Source organism: Pelodiscus sinensis, chromosome 3, assembly GCF_052426305.1.
Source record: "Pelodiscus sinensis isolate ZL-2025 chromosome 3, ASM5242630v1, whole genome shotgun sequence".
Taxonomy (NCBI): Eukaryota; Metazoa; Chordata; order Testudines; family Trionychidae; genus Pelodiscus; species Pelodiscus sinensis.
In genome coordinates, this window is record NC_143054.1 from 44,920,811 (window position 1) to 44,933,491 (window position 12,681).

Below are 12,681 nucleotides of genomic sequence, written 5' to 3' on the forward strand. Positions count from 1 at the left end.
TGCTCGGGCACTACTTCAGTTGTAACTCAGACAAGATAACTCTATTGACTCTGGCTACATCTACACTGCATCCCTCTTGCACAAAAGCCTATGCAAATGAAGCGTGGATAACATATTGCCGTGCTTCATCTGCACAATTAATTAGGGGCCGTTTTTGGACTACAGGCTTTTGCGCAAAAAGGAGCCATCTACACAGCTTCTTTTTTCTCAAAACCCCCTCTTGCACAAGAGCCATTCTACCTGAAAAAATGAGGAAGAACGGCTCTTGCACAAGAGGAGGGTTTTGCGCAAAAAGGAGCTGTGTAGATGGCTCCTTTTTGCGCAAAAGCCTCTTGTGCAAAAACAGTCCCTAATTAATTATGCAAATTAAGTCTGGCAATATGCTAATCCATGCTTCATTTCCATTGGCTTTTGTGCAAGAGGGATGGAGTATAGACATAGCCACTATGACCAGCACCACTTTTTGCATACTCATATTGGTATTTTAACATAATGGCAGTTTTCAGGAAACTACAACAAACAACTCTATGCAGTGATTAGCAATGAGATGTAAATGTTTGAGATTTACAGGCTGTTACTGATCCTTAAGCTGTTACAAGATACAAACATAATTTACAATATGTACGAGACCTTCTGCTTATGAAAGACCTAGCAATGTCCTGGGATTAAACACCCATGATTAAACAGTTCAGGGTTTTCATATATCCCTTTTTCAGCTAACTTCAGTGTGTGAAGTTTGCTTTGAAGTTTAATCCCTCAAGCAATCAATTGTATAAAATGTAACATTAAAAGCAAATTAATTATATGTTTTTGATGTGATTATGATACAGGCAATTATCATAGACATAGCTATAGAAAATAGGAACCTGATTATGTTGTCTTTCAAGTCACTGTGTTTTTTCATGATGCTGATGCACATTGCCTTTCACGATGGAGATAATTATGGCTGAATACTGAAGTAAAAGCAATATTCTCTGAAGGACCTTGATTCTACTTCCCATGAAGTGCAATTAACAACATATTCACTGGTTTCAGCTAATATTAGAGCTGCCAGCTGCTGCACTGATGCGAATTGAAATAGTTTAGAGATAAATTTCATCCTGAGTTACACACAGCAAAGCCTAACTCTGCTCCTCAGGAGGAATAATATTTTCATTAAGGACTGGCACTCAGGAGATTTGGGTTCAGTTCCCAGTTCTGCCACAGACTTCCTGTGAAACAAGAAGGTATTTTATTTCCTAAAGCTACAAATAGGTGCTTAGGGAGGTTTTCAAATGCCTCTTGCCTAGCCCATTGATTCAATAAGAGTTAGGTGCCTAGGTGCTATTGAAAATACCACTAGAACCCTATCTGCAGGTTCTGGCAGTCAAATATTATTTTTAAATCTGATCCATGAATCCTCTTTGTGCCCCACCATCTATTCAGACTGTAAACTGTTTGGGGCAGAGACCTTTGTCTGTATTTGTACAGTACATCATGGAGTCCCAATCTTTGTTGAGTTCTCTTGGTACTATTGTGATATAAAACATAATAATGATAATTAATCATTAATAAATACTTTCATTGAGGTCAGTGGAAAAACTCTCATTGGTCCACTACATATGAGAACATCTAAGGATATGATTAATGAGAGAATCTGGCTCAGTTACTTAGCTTTTTCATGTCCCTGTGCACTACAGAAATAACCTTGCTCTTGTTTGTTCCATGAAGGTTTTGCTTGTAGTATACAGAAAAATTGATAAACCTTATGTCAAAGACCACGATGCAGCTCAGAAACTCTTCAGCTACTGTGTAATGTGAGATCAATATATGTCACTTATGCTATTCTTACAAATCTTGTCTTTCCTTTGCTGCCCCCTGAGAAAGGAGATCATGTCAGGGTATTTCAAGTTTTATTAATCTTCCATTTCAAATGAGCAGGTTCAGCTGAAGGAAATCCCCATCGTGCAATAAATGTACTCACGGAAGTGCTTCTTCTAGTGTATTTTTTAGGCCAACTCATGGTTTAATCCACAAATATTGCTCAGATTGCCTCAATGTTATGTGCCATAACTGTGGATACATCTACACTACACAGGAAGATCGAAGCTGCCACTGTCAATCTTCCAGGGTTCAATCTAGATAAGACAGATAAGTTGAAGTGAGAAGGGCACTCTGGTCGGTGCCGGTAACCCTGCTTTCACAAGGAGTAAGGGAAGTCAAAGGAAGAGTGTTCTTCTTCAACTTCCTGCAGTGCAGACAGAGCCAAAAATTGGGTTAAGGTACTTCGACTTCAGCAATGCAAGTAATGTAGCTGAAGTTGCGTATCTTAACTCAACTTTGTCCTGTTGTGTAGACATACTCTAAGTTCCTGAACATGTTCAAATGGCAGTTGAGGGCAGTACCTCTTGACATTAAACTCTAAGGCTATGTCTAGACATGATCTAGACATGGAATGATTTTCCATTAAAAGCATTTTCAGAAAAGAGCGTCTAGATTGGCACAGACACTTTTCCACAAAAGCACTTTTTGCGGAAAAGCGTCCGGGCCAATCTAGATGCGCTTTTCCGCAAAAAAGCCCTGATCGCCATTTTCGCGATCGGGGCTTTTTTGCAGAAAACAAATCTCAGCTGTCTACACTGGCCCTTTTGTGCAAAAGTTTTGTGCAAAAGGGACTTTTGCCCGAATGGGAGCAGCATAGTATTTCCGCAAAAAGCACTGATTTCTCACAGTAGGAAGTCAGTGCTTTTGCAGAAATTCAAGCGGCCAGTGTAGACAGCTGGCAAGTTTTTCCGGAAAAGCAGCTGATTTTCCGGAAAAACTGGCCATTCTAGACACAGCCTAAGAGTACATCTCCACAGCAGCATTATTTTAGAATAACTGGTGTTATTCCGAAATAACATAGTGTGCAGAATTTTGAAATAATGTTGATCTGGAGGACTTGTTACTCTGACTCATGGTAACCCTCATTTCACAAGGAATAAGGGAAGTCAAAGGAAGCGTGTTCTTCCTTCCACTTCCTGCTGTGTAGATAGCACCAAAAGCCGAATTAAGCTACTACACAATTGTCGTAGCTGAAGTTGCACAGCTTAATTCAACTTTGGCTGAGCTGTCTAGATGTACCCTACTCTTTTGTTTATTGCCTACAGTGGAAAAATGCAAAACACAGCACCTTCTTTTGTAACTACCTAGCCCCATCTAACTCTCCCCAGTAGATGGTAACCATCTTATAGGGACTTCTTTCTCTCTCCCGCACATGCCTTTCTGCAGCTTGGCCCTTTAAATTTTGCAGAGCCAAGCAGCAGCAGGTAAAGGTGGCCATTTTGCACATAGTTTATGCAAGCTGAATTCTCTTCCCTGATAGCTGGTAAGCACTCTTGTATTTTTCTTCTCATTTTCCATATCTTTATCTACAGAAATGGCACCTTCTCATGTCTGTGCAGGAGATAGAAAAATAAAAACAAAGAACAGCTTCCAGTTAAAGTGAAAATAAATTTAATTATCCTACTTAGACACTTGATTGAACTGCTTATGAAACTTTCACCAGGACTTACTTGAATAGGTTGGGCCTATCTTCAAAGGCTCACCAGTCAGAAGTAAGCATGTGTGCTATACAGATCTCTTCCAAAATGAGTAATGATAATATATAGTGGTAGCATTAGGACATGCATTTTAAGAGTCTAAGCTGAGGAGGCGAGTGTATGATTAGGTGAATGGAATAGAAGTGTGACAGCATTTGAGTTTGCCCTTCAGTTAGATCATTTAATTATGTTGTATTGCTATAAAAAACTGCTATAGAAATGCATTTTTAAAAAGTTACCTTGACGAACTTGACTTTTGATGGTTTAGCTCTGATTCAATGAGTTATTTGATATTTGTCTTCAATTTCCTTTATTTTATTTTAAAATGAATAGAAAAATGTTTAGCGAGCATAAGGATGTGCCCACCAAGCATCACTGAGGTAGCATGGCACCTCAAAGAGCACAGTCAGAAAATAGAGCCCTGGTCCCCCCAAGCCTTCACATGAGGCTCAGCCAATGGAGCTGATTTAGGAGTGGTGGAGGGCAGCAGGCTGTACCATCTGGAGGGATGGTATAGCATATAAACTCCTCTGCACAGCTGGGAATGGATTGAGTCTCATCCATTTCAGCCAGCCAGATGGTAAATTACACAATATATAATTGCTGTTGGTCCATTTTCCAACATTGAGGCTTCCAAATAACAAGTAGCAATATAATGGGCCCTAGTGCAAGACATCCTCATTGGCTATCTTAGTTGAGAGGCCAATAAGTAAATGGTTATCGACTCTGAATTATCCCCAGAGAGAGTGTTACTCCCCAAGAGAAGCTATTTGAGTCAGACTTGTGAATTGGCATAGGATTCCCCATGCTGTATCCACAATGTAGATGAAGGATTTGCTCTCCAGGGCTGTGCACCTGGCAGGTGTGCAAACATTATGTTTGCACAAAAATGCCTCCCTTATAAAACAAATGAACATTTCCCCTCCCTGCACATTAGAAGCAGCCTTCTGTTTTACTCCACTCAGGGAGTGGCTGCTGAACAGGCAGTTGAAATACTTATTCTAGGTCAAAGGCAAAACTTGACAGCATAATGCATATTACACATGCTAACTAAGGAGGTGTGCACAGAGATATAGCAAATGTGCAGCTGGTTCCAAGTAAAGAAATAAGAACACTTGTTTCGATAACATAAACTCCTCCCCTCCTTCACCCCTCCTCCTTTTCTTTCTTCAGTGAAACATTTCTTTCTTGTTGTAGTTTTGCTTACTGTAACCAATGCTTTCAAAACTGACTAGTGATTTGGGGTATGTCAATATTTGGGAACTCAATGAAAAACACCACAAGAGGAAATGATTTTCAGAAGGGGCGGAAGAGTAAATGGTGCAAATAAAGCTCTTTAAAGCAGTAATGGGCAGAAATGTGTTCAGCCCATCTGAGCTTTAAATTCAGTCCTCGAGCTCATTGCCCTGCTCATATGCTCTGACTGGGGATTGGGGACAGGCATTTGCCTCACTCTGCCCACCCGGCATTCTGTCTGGGGTTTGGGATCAGGGGCTTGCCCCATATTGGTTGGGGTATGAGGTCGAGGGCTTGTTCCATTCTACCAGTCCAGTGCTCTAGCCAGAAAGCAGAATCGAGGGACTGCTGTAAGCATTCATGTCCCACCATAAATCTTTCATACCCAGATGTGACTCTCAGGCCGAAAGTTTGCCCAGCTCTGGTTTAAAGTATTCTAGGCTGAGTGCCTAAATAGTGAGGCACCCCCAAATCACCAGTTTTTGTAGACATCTTGAATTGCACTTATTACACTTTGCTATTTGATTCTATTCTGCTGCTCACTGTATCAGACCCATATTCCAGCACAGCCTGTTCTCATGGAGTTTTAGCAGCTGTATATTTGATGGTGCAGCACTGAATAGCTAAAGCTTTTAATATGCATAGCACTGCGGTAACCATTTTTAGAAAAGTTTTCAGCCTATTTAAAAAACCAAAAAAGCATCCAAAGACCAATTGGAAGTCACACTGCCCATCTGCAGTAGTTTTTATTTTGATTCTGTATGCAGGTGCAAAATGAAGTCCAGCTATTCTATCACTGTCATTGATAGAAGACATTATAGCCTATTTATTAATTAGCACATCTAGCAAAGTGCTTTCTATTAGTTTAATATTCTTCTTACATGGAGATCTCTCTTCTCTAAGGCTATGTCTAGACTATGACTTTTGGCAGAAGAGGCAATACAAATAAAATGTGGATTAGCATTTTCTCGCACTTCATTTGCATAATCTCTTCCAGTCCATTTTTGCACAAGGGATTTTTGCACAAAAACAAGCAGTGTGGCCATGTCCTTTTTGCGCAAGATCCTATAAGGATTCTTATAAGATCTTGTGCAAAAAGGGTTTTTTGTGCAAAACGGACATGGCCACACTGCTTGTTTTTTCACAAAAACCCCTTGTGCAAAAAAGGACCGGAAGAGATCATGCAAATGAAGCGTGAGAACATACTAATCTGTACTTCATTTGCATTGCCTCTTCCTCCAAAAGCCATAGACATAGCCCAAGACATAGCCCAAGAGACATAGCCATAGACATAGCCGTAGACATAGCCCAAGAGAGCACGCTAGGTTTGCCTTGGTACTTCTTGTCATTTATGCTGATTTGTCTTCACCTACAAATTCAATATAGCAAACCTAAGAGAAAAACAATATTTATTTATGGTAACTTGAGTTTAAGGTGCAATGTATAAAATGCCATTTATTACTTGGTTTTATTTCTTTATTAATGTAAGAATGCATGTCTGCAGGTGCTTAGTTTGAGATGGTGTCTTATTTTGCTAGATTTAAGCTGCCTTTGCTTAGATGGTATGAGAAGTTTTTTAATACTTTGCTGATTTACTAGCCACAACTGGACTATCAATTTAGGGGCTTGACATTTCTAACCATTTCATGTTTCAAAGATATATTTTGCTAATGCTAACCATTCCATTCGCCAGCATTTCCATGAACATGTGGAGTACAGATACACACAAATCAATCCACCCATGTAGAGTCCCTAATAAATGCCAGTTGTCCAGCTGTGATGTTGTAGCTGTATAAAATGTTCATCTAAAATAAAGAGGAGATTGTAGAGCTGTTTAGTACTCTGAATTAAAGGTACCCTATGGGAATGGCTTATTGAATAAAATCACAGCAATATCATGCATCCATTTTCAGAGATAAGCAACATACCAGCTACATACATGTAATTGTCAAAATGAGCAAGGCATTCGGATGCTAAAAACACTGTATCATATTAGCCGTTAAAATATCTAGTTATGACAGAAATGATCTTGCGGGGATGTAGAATTAATCCATAATTAAAATACTGCCTGGCAAATATTTTCCATGACTATTTGTCAGATGGACAGGGATGAGGGTTTTATATGAATAGAAACCAAATTGAAGCCTGAAAGATTCTGGTAAAATTAACTAGTAGCTTCAAGGATTAGGAGAGACAATGGAGCAGATTTTCAACTCCAGTCCCATCCAGGTAATTAGGCTACAAGTGGTCAAGTGAGAATTCCCTCAGTAGATGCAATGTCATCACAGAACTTAGCCACATAAGCCACCACATAAGATGCTCATACAACTGCACATCCACTAATGTGATCTATGCCATCAAGTGCCAGCAATGCTCCTCTGCCATGTATATTGGTCCACCTGGACAGTCTCTACAACAAAGGATTAATGGACACAAATCAGATATTCAAAATGGTAATGCACATAAATCTGTTGGAGAACATTTCAGTTTGTCTGGGCACTCATTAATGGATTTAAAGGTGGCTATTCTCTTAAGGTATGTCTACGCTACCGTGTTATTTCAAAATATCTAATTTTGAAATAGTTATTTCAAAATATCTTATTTCGAAATAATGCATCTACACACAAAATGCATTTTGAAATAGCTTTTTGCTATTTCGAAATAGCATGTCCACACTGATTGGATACTGAATTGCATTTAAGGCCAACCAGAACTGACTCTGGCAGGGCCTCAGGTCAGAAGTTACCTTATGGCCAGGGCAGCCAGCAGGACATCCTGGGAAGGGCTGGAGGCCCCCTATTTTGAAATAAGCATCTACATAGGGCTTATTTTGAAATAGCAATTTCGAAATTGGCACTATTTTTCGTGGAATGAGATTTACCAATTTCAAAATAAGCCCTCCGCTATTTCAAATTAATTTTGAAATAGCAGTTGGCTTGTGTAGATGCTAGGAAAGTTATTTTGAAATAACAACTGTTATTTCAAAATAACTTTGCTGTGTGGTCATATCCTTACAAAGTAATTTCAGGAATCAACTAAAAAGAGTCTGTGGAATTGTCCTTCATATGCAAAATTGACACTATCTTTCATGGCTTGAACAAAGAGATGCCATATTGAAATGACTTATAAAGCTAAGTATCAGGCACTTACAGCCCATTCTATTAGCCTCATTTGGCATGGACACTTTAATTGAAAGGTTTTTTTCCTTCATCCTCTCCCCTCTTTTTCTACTTTTTATTTGTAGCTCTGTGCCTCTTTCTCCATATTTATCATCTGAAGAAGTGGGTTCTGCCCACAAAAGCTCATGATACTATCTACCATGTATTCTCGTTCATAAGCCAACTTTTTTTTGGGAAAAAAACACTGTGAAGAGGAGGGGTCAATTTATGAATGAGTTCTAAAAAGGCAGAGCAGCACTGGAGGACCTGGTACAAGCCAGGACACTGTAGTTCCAGCTCACATTGGGTCCCAGACACTGAGGCTCTGCCTTTTAAATGTAGTAAGAGCTGCTCCACTGTGCCCCTTTTCAGCTGACGTGATCCTCAAGGAGTCAACCTGCTGTGGTAAATTACAGTAGATATCTCCTCTGCTCCATCTCCATTTTGGCACATAAAAGTATAAGGCCCCCTATATATTAGAATGTATCACGATCTGTTCATTGGTTCACTTGAGGCCTGGAAAGTTTTACCATCATTATATAGTGCCATATTAAGGTTTCTAGATACAGCTCCTTTTATATAAGTGAGATAGAGGTTCATGTAAAGTCAACCAATTGTTCTTTTTCAGGGACCATGAGCAGATCTCCTTTCAGAAGATGGTTTAGCTTTGAAAGAGATTTTTCCTGTTATACGTCAGCACAAATTACACTTATTTAATATTTGAGGAAAGGCCCATTGAAACATTAAAAATGTGCAGGATAAAATATTAAATAAGTGTAAATTGTGCTGAAGTATAACAGGAAAACTCTCTTGCAAAGCTAAACTATCTTTTATCTCCCCCATAAAGAACCAAGCAAAATGTTTATGAAGATGTCAAATGAAAAGTAGGACCTTAGGCCTTTTCAGTATAAAACTACTTGACTCTGAGAGGGGGAAAAAACCAAGAATAATGAGTTCATATTGTTGACACAGTTGACTAAAGCCTTCAGACAGAAAATAAACATCTGAGAATAGCTTTTCATAGAATTATACACTCACCAGTATGTTCTAGTCTTTAGAATTACTTTAGTGATACCACACCCTGGCTAGGATATGTGGAAATCAGACCTCTTGTTTATAGGTATTACTGTACAATTTAAGGATACTCCCTGCTGACTCATTTGAAGCTATAGCTTACAAAATATCATGAAATGCTTGTATTAATTGGAACAATGTCAATGTGCAAAACTTCTCTGAGCTTGTTAGCCTTCATGTCTCATGCCTGCATGAAGACAAATCAGTGAAAACATGTATCTCCATGGAGATAGAAGATTAGAACAGAACAAAGAACAGACCTTCCATTAAGATATTAGGCATGAACCCTGACCTCAGTTATACTTGTGCGACATTCTTAGGTCTTACTCATCCTTGAAGGTGTATGCACATACCCATGACAACAAGGTAAATGTGCTGAAGAAACAACAAGGAGTCCTGTGGCACCTTAGAGACTAAGGGTATGTCTGCACTAGCTCCCAAGTTCTAGATTTAAAAATCCCAGGCTTTATTTGCATGTTCCCTTTGGGTCACCATTTTTAAATGCCACTAGTTTGGACTAACTGCCCGCGGCTACACGCGGCAGTTAAACGGTAATTCCAGGAGGAGTAACAGGTAATTCGAACTAAGGACTTAGTTTGAATTACTGTTTTACTGCTGCGTGTAGCAGTTAGTCCGGACTAGTGGCATTTAAAAATGGCGACCAGACGGGAACATGCAAATAAAGCCCGGGATATTTAAATCCCGGGCTTCATTTGCAAGTTCGAATGCCTACATTAGCCTTCCTAGTTTGAACTAGGGGGCTAGTGTAGACATATCCTAACAGATTTGTTAGGGCATATGCTTTCATGGGTAAAACCCACTTCATCAGATGAAATAGACTGGAAGTTACAGAAGCAGGAGTATATTCTTACCTGCTTCAGAGGATACAGCTGTATACCATCATAGGCTTTACTAGAGGAGAAAAGCTTTAAGTTATCTTCAAGTTTCTCTTCCCACCCTTTATCTGTCTGGTTTATTTAGCATGTAAACTCTTTGGGAGTAGAGATTACCTCTGCCCTCCAGGAGTTCACAAAGATAAGCATTAATGGTTCAAGATCTCAGAGGGGGAGCTGTGTTAGTCTGTAAGAACAATGAGTAATCCTGTGGCACCTTAGAGACTAATAAATATATAATCATGAGCTGAATCTCTAAGGTGCCATAGGACTACACGTTTTTAATAATGGTTCAAGATTTTCAACTAGGCATGGAGGATGTATTTTATCAAGCCATGCTTATTTTATCAAGCCATGCTATGACTATATCTAGCCTATGTAAATGTTCTTTAATCTGTTCTTTCCCTATTATTGCTTGTGTTCCTCCCCACTTGTTCTTAATATTAACTGGAATAAGTATCTGGTCACAATTTACCATTTTAGTGAAGGGGGAAACAGAATAAGAAGTAAACACCTCAGGATGTCACCCTTTGTTAGCTTTCCTTTCTTCCACAGTAGTGGACCTACATATTCTATTCTTTTATCTTTCTCTTGCTCCTAATGTACTTATAAAACCTCTTCTTATTGTCTTTATGTCTCTTGCCTTTTATGATGCTGATTAATTTAAACAAAGGAGTGCAGTCCTGCAGTTGTGGCTACATCATTCAGTTGCTCCTACAATGCACTATATATATCTGAGTACATGATTATCCATGTCTGACGTGATAATGTACAGACTGGTTCTCCTTAGAGCACATCAATGTATGAAACATTCAGTACGTTCCAAGCATCTACGTTATTGTATCATGTCTAGATAGAATGTTAGTAGATCCTATTCTAGAGGTCACAATCGCCTGTACACATGGCTCTAAATGACCAAGGAACACCATAAAAGGATAACTATTGGATATTTGTATATGTGAGCACTCATTAAGGCGCAGATCCACTGACATACCAATATGAGTGTGAAACCACTACACTTTGGCAAAGTGGTGTTGTGGATGTTGCTCTCTGCTGTTGAAATACTTATTATTTAGATTGTGGTGGAACAAATCTGTCATTAAATGTTTGACTACATGACATCTCTTGAGAGAGAATGTCACATTCATTTTTCTTCATGAAATTTTCAGGGCACTGTGTTATGTACATGATGCCAAGCTGTGCTGTCCTGTAAACTCCTCAATATGGCTCATAATAAAATACTTTTATGTGTGTAATTCTCACTTACTTCAAAAATTCTGGTCAGTTAGTTTCATGCTGAAGTTGTATTTCCTTAGCCTTAGGATTTGAGTCAGTTTGCAAGTGCCTCTCCAGTCTGCAATCACTTATCATTTTAGGCTTCTCTCACCCTTCTCCAATAAAAATATTCCAAAGCTGATAAAGATGTTGTGCAATATGCTGAAAGTCAGGCATATCTCCCAGACAGTTCTGTGGCAATATAATAAGAGGCCACTGCCTCTTTCTAATCTCAACATGGGAATTGCATTTTTATTGGTGGATCTCATAGCTGTGTGAGCAGCATTTAAGTTCTTCCTTTTGGAGTTTAGTGACAAGAAAATAGGAGTCACTGTCACCTGTAAGAAAGGGCAATTACAACTGGTATGTAGGTTTTGCATTAATATGGTAATCAGTATTTGTAGTACAAAATGAGAACATCCATGATTATGTCAGATAGAATTTATTTTAAACCCTGAATTAGGATGGGACATTAAGATTAGTTTAGGGACTGACTGGCTAAGCAGCAGTTTGGCAGAAAAAGATTGTGGATTACAGTGGATGTGAAGTTGGACATGAGTCAACAGTGTGCCCTGGTCGCCAAGAAGGCTAATGGCATATTGAGGTGCATTAGGAGGAGCATTGCCAGCAATGCTCTAGGGAAGTAGTTATTCCCCTTTATTTGGCACTAGTGAGGCCACATCTGGAGTATTGTGTCCAATTCTGGGCCTCCCATTACAGAAAGGGTGTGGATGCACTGGAGAGAAAATGATTAGGGAGCTGAAGCACATGACTTAAGAGAAGTGGTTGAGGGATTTGGGCTTATTTAGCCTACAGAAAGGAAGAGTGGAGGGGGGGGGGGGATTTGAAAGCATCCTTTACCTTCCCGAAGGGACGTTCCAAAGAAAATGGAGAGAGGCTGTTCTTAGTGGTGACAGAGGACAGAACAAAGAGCAATAGTCTCAAGTTGCAGTGGGGGAGGTCTAGATTGGATATTAGGAAAAACTATTTAACTAGGAGGGTGATGAAGCACTGGAATGGGTTACAGGGAGGTGGTGGAATCTCCATCCCTAGAGGTTTTTAAGTCCCAGCTTGACAAAGCTCTGGCTGGGATGATTTCTTTGGGATTGGTCCTACTTTTGGAGTGGGTTGGATTTGACGACTTTCTGAGATCTCTTCCAACCCAATGATTCTATTATTCTAAATCCTTAAGTGGAAGGGCATAAGCCAACTTCTGAGGGTGCTGAGAAGAAACTTTCTCTGCGAGCAAGTTATTCCACAACTGTTCACTGTACAAGGTCTTTGCACTTTCTTCTGAAGCATCTGCCCACTGGGACAGGACAGGATATTGGGCTAGAACGCTATTGATTTGATCAATATTTTTCTATGTAAGTTTTCTATGTAAGGTCTTAGAGTTGCCCACTTTCTAATTCCAGAAAGCCAAGTACCCTTGCTCTACCCACTGCCTGTCCTTTCCCTAAGGCCCTTCCCAAACCCCTTCTCCAC